Source organism: Hyperolius riggenbachi, chromosome 2 (assembly GCF_040937935.1).
Source record: "Hyperolius riggenbachi isolate aHypRig1 chromosome 2, aHypRig1.pri, whole genome shotgun sequence".
Classification (NCBI taxonomy): Eukaryota; Metazoa; Chordata; class Amphibia; order Anura; family Hyperoliidae; genus Hyperolius; species Hyperolius riggenbachi.
Window position 1 is genome coordinate 259,613,432 of NC_090647.1, and position 18,415 is coordinate 259,631,846.

Below are 18,415 nucleotides of genomic sequence, written 5' to 3' on the forward strand. Positions count from 1 at the left end.
CTGTGATGAAACTCTGTGTAGATATTGCTGCAGGAAGGCATGGCCAAGTCGCCACATTCCTCCATGCATGAAGCTCTGTCAACATTATCTTTTGTACATGAGCAGATGTAAGAATAATATGCTAACAGGTGGGGGCACACTGCTTGTAAGATATCAGAACTAAGTCGATGGGAACCTAAATGTTTTGTATAGCCATAGTCATTTATTATTTAAACTGATTCAATGTTTGGAGCTCATTGTTTTTTGAAATTGGGCAAGTTCAGTACAGGAAAAGATAATATTATTGTAAATGCTGAAGAATAAACTTTGTTATTGCACCAAGAACATTTTTGTTTTCTTGGTCTGTCCAAGACACATGTATTTCTGCATTTGTTTTCTGGAATAATTGGGTAAAGTTAGATACTCCACTTAGAAAGGGCTCTGGATAGTTTTGAGGCTTCTCCTGTCCCCATAGACCTCGCTGTTCCAGCGCTGGGACCCTCTGAATCTATTTAACAAGGACTTGTTGAATAGGTTCACGCGGTCACGCTCCCATCTATGATGAGCTCGACCACACTGGGCAGACACACTTATGCCTGAAACATAGCTTGGAGACACATGTGGAGGGCTTTTTCCTGTTTGCACAAGCGGCTCCGTGCCACTGTGCATGAGTGTTGTCAGTGGGGCTGTGCTCGTTCACAGACAGGATCACGGGCGCAAAGAAGAGCATCCCTGCAACCAACAGTGGGTTCAAGAAGGATGATCCTGAGGCTTCCCTCTAGTGAGGTATCTCAAGTTTTTGTTTTTTAAAATCACAGGTTTGCTTTTACGTTAATGTTAAGAGTCATTTATCCAGTGCTTTCATTGGAGGCATTTAAAGTGAACCTGAAGTGAAAATAAAGGAGATTATTTTTTGTATGTATATTACCAATGGTTAATTAGCAACATAGATATTCATATATTACTTTTTTTAGTTTAATGGGTTCATTTTTAAGCTTGCATCAGATTGTCAGACTCCTTTCATACTGTGTCCATGGGTGTCAGGGGTGTCAGGAACCAGCCCGTGGCATGCCTGCGTACACGGTTCCCGACTGCGGGTTTGACCAGATCGAGAGGGGAGCAGCCTTAGTCAAGCTAAAACAAGGCTGTGACCCCTCAGAACACTTCTCACTGCCACCACTAGCTGTTGCTAGACAATTCCACTCTGCTGTCGAGTTACTCGCACTGGCATTTTCGTACGCTGGGTCAGCTGCGTGCTTTAGGCCAACATATGACAAACGCCCCACACACACACGCACAATTGCATTCTTACACTGTAGTGAAGCAAAACCACTAACAGTTGTTCCGAACGATACTGTTAGCCACTCCGGGACTTCCCACTCTGCTGTCGAGCGCAGAAGTGCCCCATACACACAATGCAATTACAATCTTATACGGTAGTGTTGCTCAATCATATAATCAGGCATGGACTTATACACCGTTACACTTCAGTCTCCTCTACTAGGCTTTGAGTGTTAGTTTAGTACAGCAGAAGTCAAACTTATTAAATAACTATTTAATATTGCAGGAAAAAAAGTGGAACCATGCAGAAAATATTATATACAAAAGATTTACAAAAACAAAGTAAAAAGTTACAAAATAAAAGTTTACAAGGATACACAGCAAGACAAGATTGCATAAAAATAAAATGGGATAAACGTTAATTGAACTTTTACCAGCGCAAATGTCCAACCGTGGAGAGACACGACTTTTCCGATTTCCTTGGGATCATCTCTAGCGATGAGCTACTCTCGGGAAAAGATGATTTGTGAGAGTCTTCTGCTGGCTCTTCTTATAGCTCGATGTGTTGCCCGGGCAATGGATGTTCAGTCCCACAATCTAATGCAATTTCCCCAAAGTGGGACATCACCGTCTGCCGAGCCCCCTGTCACATTTGGGCTAGCTGTGACATGCAAATGTCAAGGCTTTTTCTGTCACCCTTTGCAGACTTCAAAGCAATTCAAACACTTCATTTTTCCAGACTGAGTCTGATTGTAGATTTGGTCATATCCTTTCTGTGATATGCAGCTTCAATGGTTTTTCCTGTCCCAATATTCAGATCATCAAAAAGGACTTCCCCCACTCCAGGTGACAATTGATTAAGGCTTCCTCAACATTCCAGCAGGCTGTCAAATGTAAATTCCAGAATTTTTTGTTAGCCTTTGAAGTTCCCTGACTCTGTCCTGCTTTGTATATTTGGACAATGGGGCCTCTAATTAGCTCCCTGCTCCCAGAGGAACGGAGGGTAAATGTATTCCACACTGTCATACAGACAAGTACAGCTTCCCCCAATGCCATATGACCACACATACATACACATCCGAAGTACCCAGCAGACAGGAAATGAAAATATACTACTGTATTATCCCAACATCATAACTAGCTGCGATATCATGACGATTGGCAAACCCAGGGTTTTTTTTTTTTTTGGGGGGGGGGGGGGGGGGGTCCTGAAAGGTCTCTCTGCCATTCACAATATAATAATATGGTAGTGCATTATAGTATGACTATGGTAGTGATTAGAATGTGAGCTCCTCTGATGACCGTCAGCGACATGACTATGTACTCTGTACAGTGCTGTAGATGTCAGTGCTATATAAATGCATAATAATATGCAGTGGCATAGCAACAGGGGATGCAGAGGTTGTGACCACACTGGGGCCCTTGGACCAGAGGGGCCCACTAGAAGCCCCCAATCATCCATCCTATTAGCATTTCATTGGTGCTATGGTGGTAATGAACACCTTTATATGTAGATTGAATAGTGCTAATCCTTAACAAATTGTTTCCTTACTCTGATTACACCTCTCTGACATTGGCACTGTCCTCGCTAGGTTTTGGGGCTCCATATCAATAGAGTGCTTGGGACACCATGTAAAACTTAGGACAGTGGACAGGACTTAGGAAAGGACAGTCAGTGACATGACTATGTACTCTATACAGTGCTGCAGAAGATGTCGGTGCTATATAAATACATAATAGTAGTTAGAATGAGACAATTGGAGTGTATGGTGAGACAGAGACAGGAGAATGAGAGGGAGGGAGAGGAAAGCGAGAGGCAGTAAAGGGGAAGAGACATGAGTGAGTATCTGCAGGGGAAAGAAAGAGAGAGGGGAGGAGTGAGAGACAGAAATGGGACACACACACACCTGACAGGGAATGGGAGGCAACACAGAAACAGGTGAGTGATACCTGAACAGGACTGCAATATTCTATTTTGCTGGGTCATACTGATATAATATCCAGGCACCTTGCACTGTGGAGGAGAGACTGTGGGTAAAGGGGAGAGAGGATTTACCAGGGAGAGCGCATGAGAAAGACATGGAGAACCAGACACACGGTTAAGTGAGAAATAGGGGTAATTGGATCCAAGAGGGCCATCACATGAGCAGCCCAAGACCAGGAAGTATTCAGCTGGCCTATCTGTCCAGACCTCCCTCAGCGCTTCTTTTCTTTTCACTACTGAATTGGGCTGATTGTAAGCATGGTTATATGTATCCACTGGCCTCTGCATCATATTCAGTGAAAACAGATTATAAGGACAACTGACGTCTGCAATGAATGGGGAAGTTAAAGAGAACCCGAGGTGGGATTTAATTATGTTACTGGGGCACAGAGGCTGGTTGTGCACACTAAGACCAGCCTCTGTTGCCCCATGGTGTGCCTCCATGTCCCCCCTGCACGCCGCTATAGCCCCCGCAGTGCTGGTGACACGCAGCGTGTGGCCAGCACAATGTTTACCTAAGCGCTGTCTGTCAGCGCCGCTCCCCCGCCTCCTCCGCATCGGCGCTACCCGCCTGTGTCCCTTCCCTCCCGCTGATAGGAGGGAAGTGACGCGGGCGGGTAGCGCCAATGCGGGGGAGTGGCTCTGACAGACAGCGCTTAGGTAAACATTGTGCTGGCGACGCGCTGCGTGTCGCCAGCACTGCGGGGGGTATAGCGGCGCGCAGGGGGGACATGGAGGCACACCATGGGTCAACAGAGGCTGGTCTTAGTGTGCACAACCAGCCTCTGTGCCCCAGTAACATAATTAAATCTCACCTCGGGTTATCTTTAAGCCTTCTGCAAGGTCCCAACTTCCTTCTTTACTAGCACACAGCAGGGGTACAGGGCTGTGCTCATACCGGGCTCTGTACTGTATAAAGTTACCCAGAGCTGCTCCATGCTCTACACATGCTGCTGTTACATCCAAAGTCAACTGTGGTTGTTAAATAAAGGGGGCCTGGGTGCCCCCTTTCTTTAGTGCAGGTAGCAGCAGCAGCATGCTGGGAGCAGCAAAATGCCTGCAGAAATTCTGGTGTCTCAACTTGAGCCTGTCCTGAGACACTCCACTGGCCTCTGGGCACCAGTAATCCTCCCCCAGCCCCCCCCCCCCTCCCCCAAACTTGCCTATGCTATTGTGGCACAAGGGTCAATATAGTCTTATCGAAGCGCGATGCAATTATATTTCAGTGGTAGCTTTTACATTGACATATTTGAGGAGATATGCAGTGTGTTGCCAGGTGACGTGTGGCGTTCTGGGTGCAGGGCAAGCATAAGTCTATGGACTGTATGCTGCACTGTGTTGCATCTCAATGAAAATATGCAGTGCGACTATCCATCATCATTGCCTTCCGATCCTAATTTTCTGGATCCGTGAATGATGTATAATGTGAAAGTACATGACTCAAGGATAACAAGGGCGTGCACCTTCCGTCCAAGGTTTAATTTCCATAAAAGTGACAGCTTTACAGTCCATGTGCGCAACACAACACATCAGCGTGCAAAGATATAAGCAACAAGTGAACATTTTAATATCGATCTTATGTGTCCATAACTAAGACTGGTCAGTGAGAAGGAGGTGGGTGGTAGGCACAGAGGTGGCGAGCGACGGCCGTGGAGACGCGAAACGGCCGTCGCTCGCCACCTCTGTGCCTACCACCCACCTCTTATTGATCTGTTCCTTCCTGTTGAATGCGGAGCACACATCCAGTGACAGTTGGTTCCAGATCGCAGGTGCTGTCATACTGGTCAGTGAGGGTAGCAGTGGTGTCTCTATCATAGGGCGCAGGGGGGCGTGGCGCACCGGGTGTCAGACACCCAGGGGGGTGTCGCCACAACCCCCCACAGCAGCACAGCAGGAGGGGGAAGCAGGGCTAGAAGGAGGGGCTGTGGAGGCAGCGGTGGGGAGGGGGGACATATCCCCCCCCCCCTCACCTGGGACCTCTCCTTCTGCCTCTCTCTCCCCCTCCAGAAATTAGCGGCGACAAGTGCGGGGAGGCCGGAGGCGTATGGACAATTACACACCTGATTTCCGCGTTCCAAGCGTGGAGCGCAGCGTCATGATGTTACAGGTCTCCGTCTTCAATGCCGCCCACTGTGCTTCCTGATTAGCGGAAGCGCAGTGGGCGGCATTGAAGACGGAGACCTGTAACGTCATGACGCTGCGCTCCACGCTTGGAACGCGGAAATCAGGTGAGTAATTGTCCATACGCCTCCGGTGCTCCAACACTTTATCCTACACGTCGAAGTAACCTACATCCCATAGACTTTTACTATCCCTTCCCCTCCCCCAACCCTAACCCTCCTGGTATATGTTTGATAGTGGATGTAGGCAAACTCGACGTGTAGGTTATCACGTCGGAACACCGGCCGCCCCGCACTTGTCGCCGCTATTCTGGAGAGGGGAGAGAGAGGCAGAAGTAGGGGTCCCAGGTGATGGACCCCTCCACAGCCCCTCCATCTAGCCCTGCTTCCCACTCCTGGGGCACCTACACTGGGGGCAACTATACTAGCTTACTGGGGGCAACTATACTAGCCATATAGGGGCAACTATACTAGCCATATTGGGGGCAACTATACTAGCCATACGGGGGGCAACTATACTAGCTATACTGGGGGCAACTATACTAGCTATACTGGGGGCAACTATACTAGCTATACTGGGGGCAACTATACTAGCTATACTGGGGGCAACTATACTAGCTATACTGGGGGCAACTATACTAGCTATACTGGGGGCAACTATACTAGCTATACTGGGAACAACTATACTTACTGGGGGCAACTATACTAGCTATACTGGGGGCAACTAAACTATACTAGCTATACTGGCTGGGGCAACTATACTAACTATACTGGGGGCAACTATACCAGCTTCACTGGGGGCAGCTATACTGGGGGAAACTGTACTAGCTATACTGGGGGCAACTATACTAGCTATACTGGGGGCAACTAAACTATACTAGCTATACTGGCTGGGGCAACTATACTGGCTTCACTGGGGGCAGCTATACTGGGGGAAACTGTACTAGCTATACTGGGGGCAACTATACTAGCTATACTGGGGCAACTATACTAGCCAATACTTTAAATACAGTTAGCTCTGCCCTCATCTGGTCGTGACCATGCCCATTTTTTGCCGCAAAGCACGGTGCAGGTTGTGGCCACGCCCATTTTTTTTGGGGGGGTGTCTTTTAATACCCAGCATCGGGTGCCAAATGCCCTAGGTACGCCACTGAAGGGTAGTTACCTGTGTTCATCACTCACTAGATGGGATGTGCCACACCTTACACCTTTGTTCTACCTGGCTATAATAATGTGAAAGTAGCCTCACAGCTGCTGTTCAGAATCCACACTCTTCTTTGTTTAGCTGAAAAACATACAGAAGTAATGACTCTTTGAACGTTCCTGCACTAAAACCTCATTGTACATGTCACAGGACCCCTAGTGGTCAGACCACAGATTGCCTTCCAATCGGTTTCTGCACACAGACCATGCAAGCTTTGGTCGCGATCTTTGCGCAGAAACAGACAGGAATTTGGGCAGCAGCCCGACCAGAAGGGAGCCTGTGAAAATATGGGTGATTACAACTCACACACTAGTTCATGGGATCTGCCACCACCTCTGTTTCCTGAGACAGAGGAACTCACTAACTGACTAGTCCTGCGAATAAAACGGTTAAACACACGATATTCTGTCTAGCCAACAACAAACAAACAGTAGCGTATCTTCAGAGACCCGGGATCAATTCTGTGTGTGCTGATAAGCAGAGTAGCGGAACAGTGAATGACTTAGGAAAGTCGTTTATTCACGCAATATAAATAATTAATATATACAGACAATTATTTAAAATCAACAATTATGAAAACAGTGATAGCCAGTATGAAAATAAAAGAAGGGAGAAAAATACTTAGTTCCTGGAAAGATGTCCTTTTTTGTGGGAAAAATCAGAGTTCTGGTTTTCAATCAAGTTCAAGCAAAACGGTTTCAAGTTCCTAGAGTTCTTTGTTCAGATAGGTCAGCAAAATGGCCACCAGCCCTATGTCCTCTGGCTGGCAGCAGATTGTCATGAAGATGGTAAAGGGAGGAAACATCTGCCCGCCTGCTGGCCAGGTGCTTTTGATGAAGCTGGTTTGGGGGTGTGGCCATGCCAGCCCCTCTGAGTCACCAACCAATGACAGTTCATTCCCTCTGAGAGATTTTTAGGGCTAAACTTATGAAATGCTGTAACTCCTGAACCATACACGTTATATTTAGGAGGGTAACAGCTTCATACTTGTGGGAAAATACAGATTAATATGACATCAGACACGGCTAAGCCAGCGGGTCAGGCTCCTGAGAAGATTCATATCTCGATAATCGGCCAGTCTATCCCAATGAATTTCATATCAGCACGATGGCCAGATTTTACCGAACGAGACGATATGAATTTTATAGCTGTGCGACATACGGTTTTCATATGCTGACAGGAAATCCTACCACCCATGCTTTCTTATGGCCCCTGCCCGGTGCCGAATCGTCTGGCTTTCTATGGCCCCCCCTGTGGAGCCAGTTTCCTGGTCCTTTTCATGGGGACATCTGCTGTAGGGGGAATGAGCTAGGCCCTGCAGGGAACCCTGCCAGGTGTGAGATTCCTGAGTGGTGATGCATTCATGAGGGGTGAGGGGACTGCTTTGGCTCACAGGGGAACAGATCTCTGGATTTAAAACAACACAAAAATGTCGTTTTCGGATCGCTTGCATGACTGCACAGATCCGCCAGGGAGCGATCAGGAAAGCGACTGTGAATTCTCTAGATTCACCTGCGTTTCTCACGGCTATTCCGTGACAGTACACCTTCTCCCTGGCAGAGAACAGCCTTTTAGGTTCTATTTACTTCTCAGGAACCAGACTGAATTGACAAGCTGTTTGAATAGCTCGTTTACATAGATAAGAACTCAAGGTTTTCACTCTTGCTACACTGGGAAACGGACTTCACACAATCTCTTACTAGGGTTGTTACTAGATGTACGTAATTTTATCTCATCATGTCACATGTCACTTCAAGTACGCTTTAAGGGATAGCACTGCAATTAAAGTCTATGTGATGTTCAGAGTGCATCAGGTGCGATGCAATCCAACGTAGTCTGGTAACCCAATGCAGAGCATGCAGTACATTACAGCATAACGGTGGCAGCAAAGCATACCTTATGTTCACTGTAAGTTGCCCTGTATGCAACGCTGCAATGCAACTTTCCCTTCCATTGCGTTACTTTCCTCTTTATACAGGTAATGCAAAACCGCTCCCACAGTGAACCTAGCCTTAGGCCCCGTTCACACCTATGATCTCAAAATTGCTGGAGTAATTTTTCCCGCGATTAACGCGGAAAAATCACTGGATACTGCGGCGGTTTTGGAGCGATCAATCACGATTAGCGTGCTTTGCACGATCGCAAACCGCTGCAGCGCATTTGCGGTTATCGCTAACCGCAAACCCGGCAGTGAGAACACTGGCACTTGCTACAATGTGTAGTGGTTTTTGCAAAACCGCCAGCGGTTTGCCATGAGCGGGAATCTCGTGATTCCCGCTCAGTTGTGAATGGGCCCTTATTGTCAGGACCTTTTGTCAAGTGCTTGACACATTCTAGTTCAGGTACAAAAACCGCTTGCACCATAGACATCCTGTTGCTCCCTTAAAGGGACACTGAAGCGAAAAATGTTTTATGATATTATGATTTGTATGTGTAGCACAGCTAAGAAATAAAACATTAAGATCAGATACATCAGTGTGATTGTTTCCAGTACAGGAAGAGTTAAGAAACTCCAGTTGTTATCTCTATGCAAAAAAGCCATTAATCTCTACGGCTTTCAAAGTCGTGGAGAGGGCTGTCTTCTGACTTTTATTATCTCAACTGTAAGTGAACAGTTTTCTTTTTATCAGCCAGAGGAGAGGTCATTAGTTCACAGACTGCTCTGAAAGAATCATTTTGAATGCAGTGTTGTGTAATCTGCACATATTAGTGAATGATGCAATGTTAGAAAACACACTATATACCTGAAAATAAAAATATGAGAATATTTTCTTTGCTGCTAATCTTCTAGTAATTATTTATAGTACACAACCAATTCATTATATCATATATTTTTTTTCCGCTTCAGTGTCTCTTTAAGGCTTGTTCCCACCTTGTGATTTCTTCCGGCTACCAGCAAATTTTTTTTTTCTTTTTCTCTTGAGCAACGAGGTGTTACGAGTATGCGATTAAGCGAACAATGCTTAGTGACTTGTGGGGATAATGACCGTCATGGCAGATCGGATCTGTAAGATCCCCAATGACTCCCGCGCAAAGTGCGGTGATCGCTTGTACTCTCATTCGTGCTTGTGGTGTGCCGTTGCGTAGCAATCTACTCCTGCTTTCTTTCACTTTTACGCTCAACAGGCAGTGATGAATGACGGTATGGGGATGTGAGGCAAAATCTTTTGATACTGAACCCATGCCTCCCTTGTTCACTACAGTGCCATGCCGCCATCATAGAAGGAATCGGGTTGTCTCTGGGCAGGACAGGGGTAGAGGCTGTGGCTGTGCATAGAACCTTTCTGGTTATTGCAGACAGCTTGCAACCAAAACTTCAGATGCGTATACTGCAGAAATAAAGTATTTTTTTTTTTTTTTTTTTTTGCAATATCATTTCATGTGTGCAATTTTTTTCATAATTGCATTCCTGTGAAATCCAATAATAAAATGTGCATGCAGTTTGGCTTTAAAGCAGGACTTCAGCCATAAATAATATAAAGACTTTTCAATCCTCATTCTGTAACGACTATGGTACATACTGTACAGCCCTGCCACATCATTAAGGCTGCTGTTGCTCACAAGGCTCTGCCACGCCCTAATGACTGAGTGAACTATCTGGTTTGGAAGCCCTGTCATGCACCCTCCTAGCCCCTGGTGACACCATTACCTGTCTCTGCCCAATACTGAGTAAAGCAGCTATCGTATGATTGTGTTTGTTTGTGTGTGTGTGTGTGTGTGTGTGTGTGTGTGTGGGTAGAATCAGTAGCTAAGATCTATGATGACTGGGGGGAGGGGGGTGTCAGCAGCCAATTCCTATGATGACTGCTGCCAGGTAGTAAGGATATATACTGTAATGACAGATAGAGGTAATCTACAACAAGGTATGTTTTATTTTGACATTACAATTTTTAAATGGATGCTGTACCATGTTTTTTTTTTTTTTATTTATTTATTTATTTTGCACACAAGCATTTAACTTTAATCATTGAAATGCCCTTATTAACTACATGTAATAGAGGGAACAGTGCAGTGTTTTCAGGCACGTGCAGAGGGGGGTGCTCTGGGTGCCCAGGCACCCCCGCTATTTAAAACCTTAAAAAAAGGCCCCTCTTGCCGCGCAAAATAGGCCCCGCCCACCTGCTGGAAGCCCCACCCGCGTCTGGGACACTTTCAAGTGAAGAGTCCCAGGCAGGAATCCTAGTGTGGCATACTGACCTCTCCCTGCACCTAGGACGCATACTGACCTCTACCTCCCCAGCACCCATAGTGACCTCTCCCTCCACCTAGCATCCACAGTGACCTCTCCATCCACCTAGCACCCACAGTGAGTTCTCCCTCCACCTAGGACCCATACTGCTCTCTCTCTCCCCAGTACCCACAGTGACCTCTCCTTTCACCTAGCACCTACAGTGACCTCTCCACCTAGCACCCACAGTGACCTTTCCCTCCATCTAGCACCCACAGTGACCTCTCCCTCCCCAGCACCCACAGTGACCTCTCCCTCCACCTAGCACCCACAGTGACCTCTCCCTCCCCAGCTCTAGCAGTGATCCGGCCTACCCCAGCACCCACACTGACCTATCCCTCCCCCAGCACCCACAGTGATCTTTCCCTCCCCCAGCGACTACCCTCCTGTCCCCTGCAGCACCCACAGGGACCTCCTATCCCAAAAGCAGCACCTACAGTGACCTCTCCCATTGCCAGCACCCACAGTGGCCTCTCCCAACACCCAGCATCCACTCCCTCCTCCTCCAGTAACCACACTGACTTCTCCCAGCACCCACAGTGACCTCCCCTTCCTCCAGAACCCATACTGATCTCTTCCTTTCACAGCACCCACACAGACCTCTACCTCCCTTAGCAGCAACTATGCCATTCATAGCAGCACCCATAGTGACCTCCCTTTCCTCCAGCACCCACAATGACCTCTACCTCCCCCAAGACCCACAGTGACCTCCCCCAAAGGACCCACAGTGACCTCCCTTTCCTCCAGCACCCATACTGACCTCTACCTTCCACAGCACCCACAGTTACTTCTCCCTCCCACCCACCCACATGGCACAGTACTTGCACCCAGCCCCAACATGGCACTCACTACTTACACCTGCACACCGCCTTCACATGGCACCCACTATCTGCACTCACATAACTAGTACTAGCACCCAAAGTACCTGCACTCAGAACCCACATAACACACAATGCCCACCCATAGCTAGCACCCAGTGCAGGCATGGCACCAAGTATTCACACCTAAGTGATAACCAGTACCTACACCCAACACCCACATGCTTCATCTGCAGTAGTTCCAGTTGCACTAAGCCTCCACTTGGTGCCCAGCATAAACACCAAGCACTGACACATATGACATCCAGTACTTGCACCCAGAACTCGCAAGGGACTGAGTACCTGCAATCAACACCTACATGATAGTTGATACACACCCATAAAGCCCCAGAATTACACCCCCTGCCAGCACCCAGAACCTACATGGCACCCAGCATCTGCCTTTAGCACCCACAGGACAACAAATACCCCACTAGCCAGCACCCATCACCCATATGTCACCATGTACTCACTCCCAGTACCCACTTGGCACTCAGTATTTGCACCTAAGACCCACATACCCCCATAATCAGCAGCCACATGGCACAGTAATCACACACCACCAAGTTCCAAAGCCATTATATGCACCTAGTACCAGTCCATGACCAGCACCCAAATAGTACCCAGTACCCATCCTTGGTCCGAACCCATATGATACTCTGTACTCTCCCATGGCACACATCCAGACCACACATGGCACTCCCTACTCACTCATGTCCAACACTCACATGGCTCCCTGTACCAATTAGCACTCACGTGGCACCCACTATTGTTTACCACCATCTGCTACTCATTCAGCACCCAATACTGCTTAGCACCCACTGCAAATAAACACCCAATACAAACTGGACCTTGGTACCCACAGCAGCTTGACACAGACTGTACTTTGGCATCTTGGCACCCACTGCAACTTAGCACACAGTGAACCTTTGCATCTTACCACCAATGGCATCTGGGCACCCACTGCACCTTGGCAATTACTGCAGTTTTGCATCTACTAATGCTTAGCAACCACTGCATATTGGTAACCACTTCTTTGCATGAAAAGAAGCTTGGGTGCTGATCAAGAGGGACAGAGGTCCTAGTAATGAAAGGTGAGTCCGTGCCTACCTCAGGCTCCACTGTGCCCACTCTAATAGTGGGCACCTATCACTGCTGATTTGAGGGTAGTGGCACCAAAAGAGTTGGTTGGAAGGAGACACAAAGACTGCTTGATACAGCTATAAAGAGGTGTGTGTGTGTGTGTGTGTGTGTACGTGTGTACGTGTGTGTGTGCGTGTGCCCACATGAAAGGGCACACCCTGGATCTTATATTTCATTCCGGACTTTTAATATCACACATGGATATAAACCCAGTGGTATGGTCAGACCACCACACCATCCACTTCACTCTGACAGCACCAGCGATAAAACACAGAGGGAAAGCACTCCTAAAATACCGTTCACTGAAAGATGTCTCACCCCAGCACGTTCAGAATATCCTCAACTTCGACGCATTAACCAATCATTGCGCAGACCCAGACTCCATGGTCCTGATATACAACCATGCAGTGTCATCTGCCTATGACGCCCTCGCTCCAGTTCGCATCAAACGATCTACACCACTTCACCATGCACGGTGGTTTGACAACTCACTAAAGGACATAAAGAAAGAAGTGCGCAGACTAGAAAGGAAGTGGCGAAAATCTCAGAATTCAAAAGATAAACACACCCTTGTCTCTCACCTGGAAAGCTACCAAAATGCGATCACCAAGAAAAAAATCTTCCTACCTATCACAGGAGATCGCAAAGGCCGCCAACAGACCAGCCCAACTATTCCGCACAGTTGATAGACTATGTAATCCATCCTGTCTAAAACCCACTATAACTCCCTCAAAGGAGCTATGTGAGAAATTTGCTTGCTACTTTGCTGACAAAGTATCTTCTATTCGGTCTCTCATTCAGTCCACAGCACCCAAGACTCATGCAACTAATGGAAATAGCTGCAAAAACAACCTAACACCTTGGACTGACTTCAAAAGTATTAGTGAGGAAGAGCTCTCAGACATCCTCTGTCGTCTCCGCCAGACAACCTGCGACCTGGACCCTGGACCAACTAAACATATGCTGAAATGCCCTGACCTGCTTGGTCCAGCATTTCACAAAATAGTAAATTGCTCTCTGCAAGCAGGGAGGTTTCCTACCTCTCTAAAAGAAGGAATCATCAAGCCCCTTCTTAAAAAAACCTTCCATGGATCCAGATGCTATGAGCAGCTACAGACCTGTCTCCAACCTCCCCTTCTTAGGTAAAGTTATTGAAAAGGCTGTCTATCTGCAACTTGAAACCAGGCTGTCAGTAAACAACATCCTGGACCCTCTACAATCTGGCTTTAAGAAACACCACAGCTGTGAAACAGCCCTCATCCAAGTCTGCAACGATCTGCTCATGGCAAGGGACAGAGGGGAATGCTCCATCCTAATCCTGTTGGATCTCTCAGCGGCTTTTGATACAGTTGACCATGAAATCCTGCTTAACAGACTGAAGGAGTACTGTGGCATCAGTGGATCAGTCCTCCAGTGGTTCAGATCATTCCTGACTGACAGAACACAGAGAGTATCCCTAGGACCTATAATGTCCAAACCTGCACCTCTACAATTTGGAGTGCCACAAGGATCAATCCTATCCCCTCTGCTGTTTGCAATCTACATGTTGCCACTCGGTACACTTATCCAACGACATGGCCTGACGTACCACTGCTACGCCGATGACACACAGCTATACCTGTCCTTCAAACCTGGTGGAACAGACCCTACCCCAAAAATAAACTCTTGCTTAGCTGAGCTTCAGGCATGGATGAATGATAACTGGTTGAAACTGAATGCTGACAAAACTGAGGTCCTGTTTGTCCAAAGCCAGTGCTCACCATCAAAACAGCTCTATACTAAAGCAACACCAATCAGGATTGGGAATTCAGACATAAACAGCTCCAACCTTGTGCGCAGCCTTTGCGTACTAATCGATGGGGAATTGAGTTTCAGAAACCAAATTTCATCTGTAGTTAAATCTTCCTACTTTCATCTGAAGAACATTGCAAAGATTAAACATCTGATTCCCCCAGAGGATCTTCCAACCCTAGTCCACGCCTTCATCACATCACGGCTGGACTACTGCAATGCCCTTTATGCTGGCCTCCCCAAAAAGGAACTGCGTCGCCTGCAATTAGTGCAGAATGCTGCTGCCAGATTGCTAACAAACCAGCCTCGCCACTGTCACATTACACCGATCCTTCGCTCACTGCACTGGCTACCAGTAGAATGGAGAATACTCTTCAAGATTGGACTGCTGACATTCAAATCCCTGCATAATCTGGGCCCTGGATACATGAAGGACTTGCTGAAGCTGCACCACACCTCTCACAGCCTCAGATCAGCAAGTTCTATAAACTTGGTCACTCCCAGAGTGCACCTCAAAAAATCTGGTGACAGAGCCTTCTGTCATGCTGCCCCTACTCTTTGGAACTCCCTACCACACCCAGTAAAGACAGCACCATCCCTGGAGCTATTCAAATCCAGACTGAAAAGCCACCTGTTTAGCCTGGCATTTCCAGATTTATAAAATTCTTCCTCTGTACCACGATGGTCGGAGCCATGCTTATGCGCTTTGAGTCCCACGGGAGAAAAGCGCTTTATAAATGTTGTTTGTTGTTGTTGTTGTGTAGACTGCCTTATGCTTTCTGGAGAGGGGGTATTACATACACAATTTAGCACGATTTATCGATTTCAAATGTGAGCACCACCCCCTTGAGGATCCTCTGTACGGCCTTGCCCCTTCCTGCAGCACCCACACTGACCTCTATTTTTCCCGGAATCCACCCCTTCCACTCATAGTTGGCACCCAGTACTCACACTCACATGACACCAAGTATCTGCACCCAGGCCTAAAATTGCACCCAGTACTCACACCTGCACACAGCTTCCACATGGCCCCCACTATCTGCACCAAGCACCCACTTAACCCGTACCTGCACCCAAAGTACCTGCATTCAAAATTCATGTGATGCCCAAAGTCCACCTATAGCCCGCACCCAGTACAGACATGGCGCCAAGTATTCGCACCCATGTCACATCCAATACCTGCACCCATATGACATCCAGTACATGCACCCAGATCTCACATGGCACTAAGTACTTGCAATCAACACCCGCATGACACTCGATACCCAACCATAGCCAGAACCCAAATGACCCTCAGTTCTTACACCCAGAACCCACATGGCACCCAGGATCTGCATTCAGCACCCACATGACAACCAATCCCCCCCCCCCCCTAGCCAGAAACGAGGAGGGGGGGGGGTATGCGGGGAAGGCGTTTCCAGGCCCCTTTTTTAAATTTGAGCACTTCCCCACTTAAGTATCCTCTGCACGGCCCTGAGTGTTTTAAACCATTGTGCAGTTGGGCAGAACTCCATTTTGATAGTTACTTTGATGAACTGGGGCAGTGGCAATTTTATTGTGCAACTGCTGTTCAACTTTTTGGGAAAATATCCTTAAGAACTCTCTACCCAACGACTTCCCATAATATAACCATAAATAGTATATGCTACCTGACCTTGGCCTCCAGCCTTGTACAGTGCCAAACCTGCCCCAGCCATGGCACCCTTCCACAGTTACATTTTAGATACATAATCTGTCTGTACAGGAAACATGGCGTAAATACGAATGCCACAGCCCCAAGGTCCAGATGTTCTACAGACAGATATGTGCATAGATCTAGCCCAATAGAGGGGTATGCTTCTTCCACAGGACTTCCTGAAAGAGATGCAGTTGTAGAGGGTTGCCCAACCTTCTTAGTAATCTAGTGGTAATCCAAACTCTATACGCTGATGGGGGGGCGGTGAGACTGGTAATATACTATCTTTTCATGACTCTCTTTTTTTGGGGGCAAATCTGGTACTCTGTGATAATTCTGTAGAGTATGTTATTTATATATATCTCTCATTTAAAAACTTTGCCCAAACTTAGATTTAAGTGGAAACCAGACTGGCAACCATTCATATTCTGTCCAAAGGTTCAACTTAGAGACAGCAAATGTCCATGACTTTAGTATTTGTCAGGTCTGCACACAACCTTTCAAAATTGATCAGTTAAGCAGTTCATTGACAAAAGACCTCTTTATGCTACACTGCTCAGTGTAGCACTCTACATTGGGGTAAAAGATGGCTCTTGGAACCCCTGCTTTCCCATTTCTTTTATGTGTTAGTTGGCAGACCAGAAGCTCAAACCAGTTTATTTTCAGATCAGCTCTCTGTTTCAATGGAAACTACAGAGATGCATATTAAACATGTCACAACCGTTAAGCAATCTGCAAAGTCCACAGAGGTAGAGGGAACTTTGCCAGATTGTTATAAGCCGTCATGACACGTGTGTGCTAAATGTAAGAAGAGCAAACAGTGTTATGCAATGTAAGCATATGATAGCTTGCACCAGCACTGGACACATGTGGTTGTGATGCAAGAGAATGACATGGCAGAACAGTATAGAAGCCATGCATTGGAACATGCAAGATTATGGCCATTCTGGTTGCATTGATTCCTGCTTTCTCTGATTTTTTTTTTTTTTTTTTTTTTTTTTTTGTGCCACAGCATGAATCGCCTTGTTGTGAACATACAAAAGATGAACCAAAGTTTGTTTGTATTATGAGAATTCAGCTTGTCACCAGTTCTCCCTGTACCAACCTGTAGTAGCAGCTGTTAAAGAATGTTTAATTTATTTATTTTTTGCTTCAAATATTGTAAAATGTCAATCACATTCTGAAGCTGGGTTTTGAAACGATTAGCACTTGACCATTTTGTTTCCTTTATGGTTTGTTAGAAATGGAAGCTGTCGACTTGTCAAGCACACTTAGTGCCAAAATTCAGAAGTTTTATTTACAAAGTTTTAGGGGGGGAGAGGTGTCTGCAATCAAAACTAGACCAAAATATTAAAGGAAACCTGTAGTAAGAGGGGTATGGAGGCTGCCATCTTTATTCCCTTTTAGAAAATGCCATGTGCTTACAGGCCAGGACAAGCATAGGCCGAGCAATAGAGCAAGGCCATGAGCATTTTTCAAAGGAAATAAAGGTGGCAGATTTTGGGCTTGTTCACACTATGAGCGTTTGCAAGGTTTTGTAAGCGCTGGTGATTTTAGAAATCGTCAAAGCGCTTGTGCAATGATTCCCTATGAGAGTGTTCACATACGAGTGTTTCGATTGATTTCCACTTTCAAAAGTGCTGGCTGTACCATTCTGAGTGCTTTGGCTCAATGGACGGTATAGGGAAATCACAAAGCGCTTGAAAAAGCACTTTGTATAGCGATTTCCCGAGCGCTTTTAATAATAAATACATTGTATTTATTCTTTTCCGGGTGAAAGAGTTCACTTCCTGACTGACACTAGGAAGTGAAAATCTAAATCGATCTGCAAAAGCGCTTAGAAAACCGCTTTTCTAAGTGCAAAGCGCTGGGAAAAGAAATGACAAAACTCAATAAATCGCTCAGTGCTTGCGCTAGCGATTTATAATGTGAACAAGGCCTTAATATCCATTTAACCAGAAGCTTCCTTTTAAACACAACACAAGAACACCTGCTTTGGGATTCTTTTGTTCGTGGGTAAATCTTATCATCTCTACCCCCCCCCCCCGCCCTCCCCCAAAGCCTAAAGCTATCTAAATGCTCTTCCATAGTACATATCTGTGGCTCTAGTATACATTTTGGTTACATACAAAGTAGTAGTTTAATTTTATTTA

The 18,415-nt window shown here is 46.6% G+C and overlaps 1 protein-coding gene across 2 annotated transcripts in view; it reads left to right on the forward strand.

The window, feature by feature from the left end:
- Window positions 1–18,415, forward strand: part of PSPH (phosphoserine phosphatase) — a 32,768-nt gene that overhangs the window by 2,706 nt on the left and 11,647 nt on the right. The window lies entirely within an intron of this gene.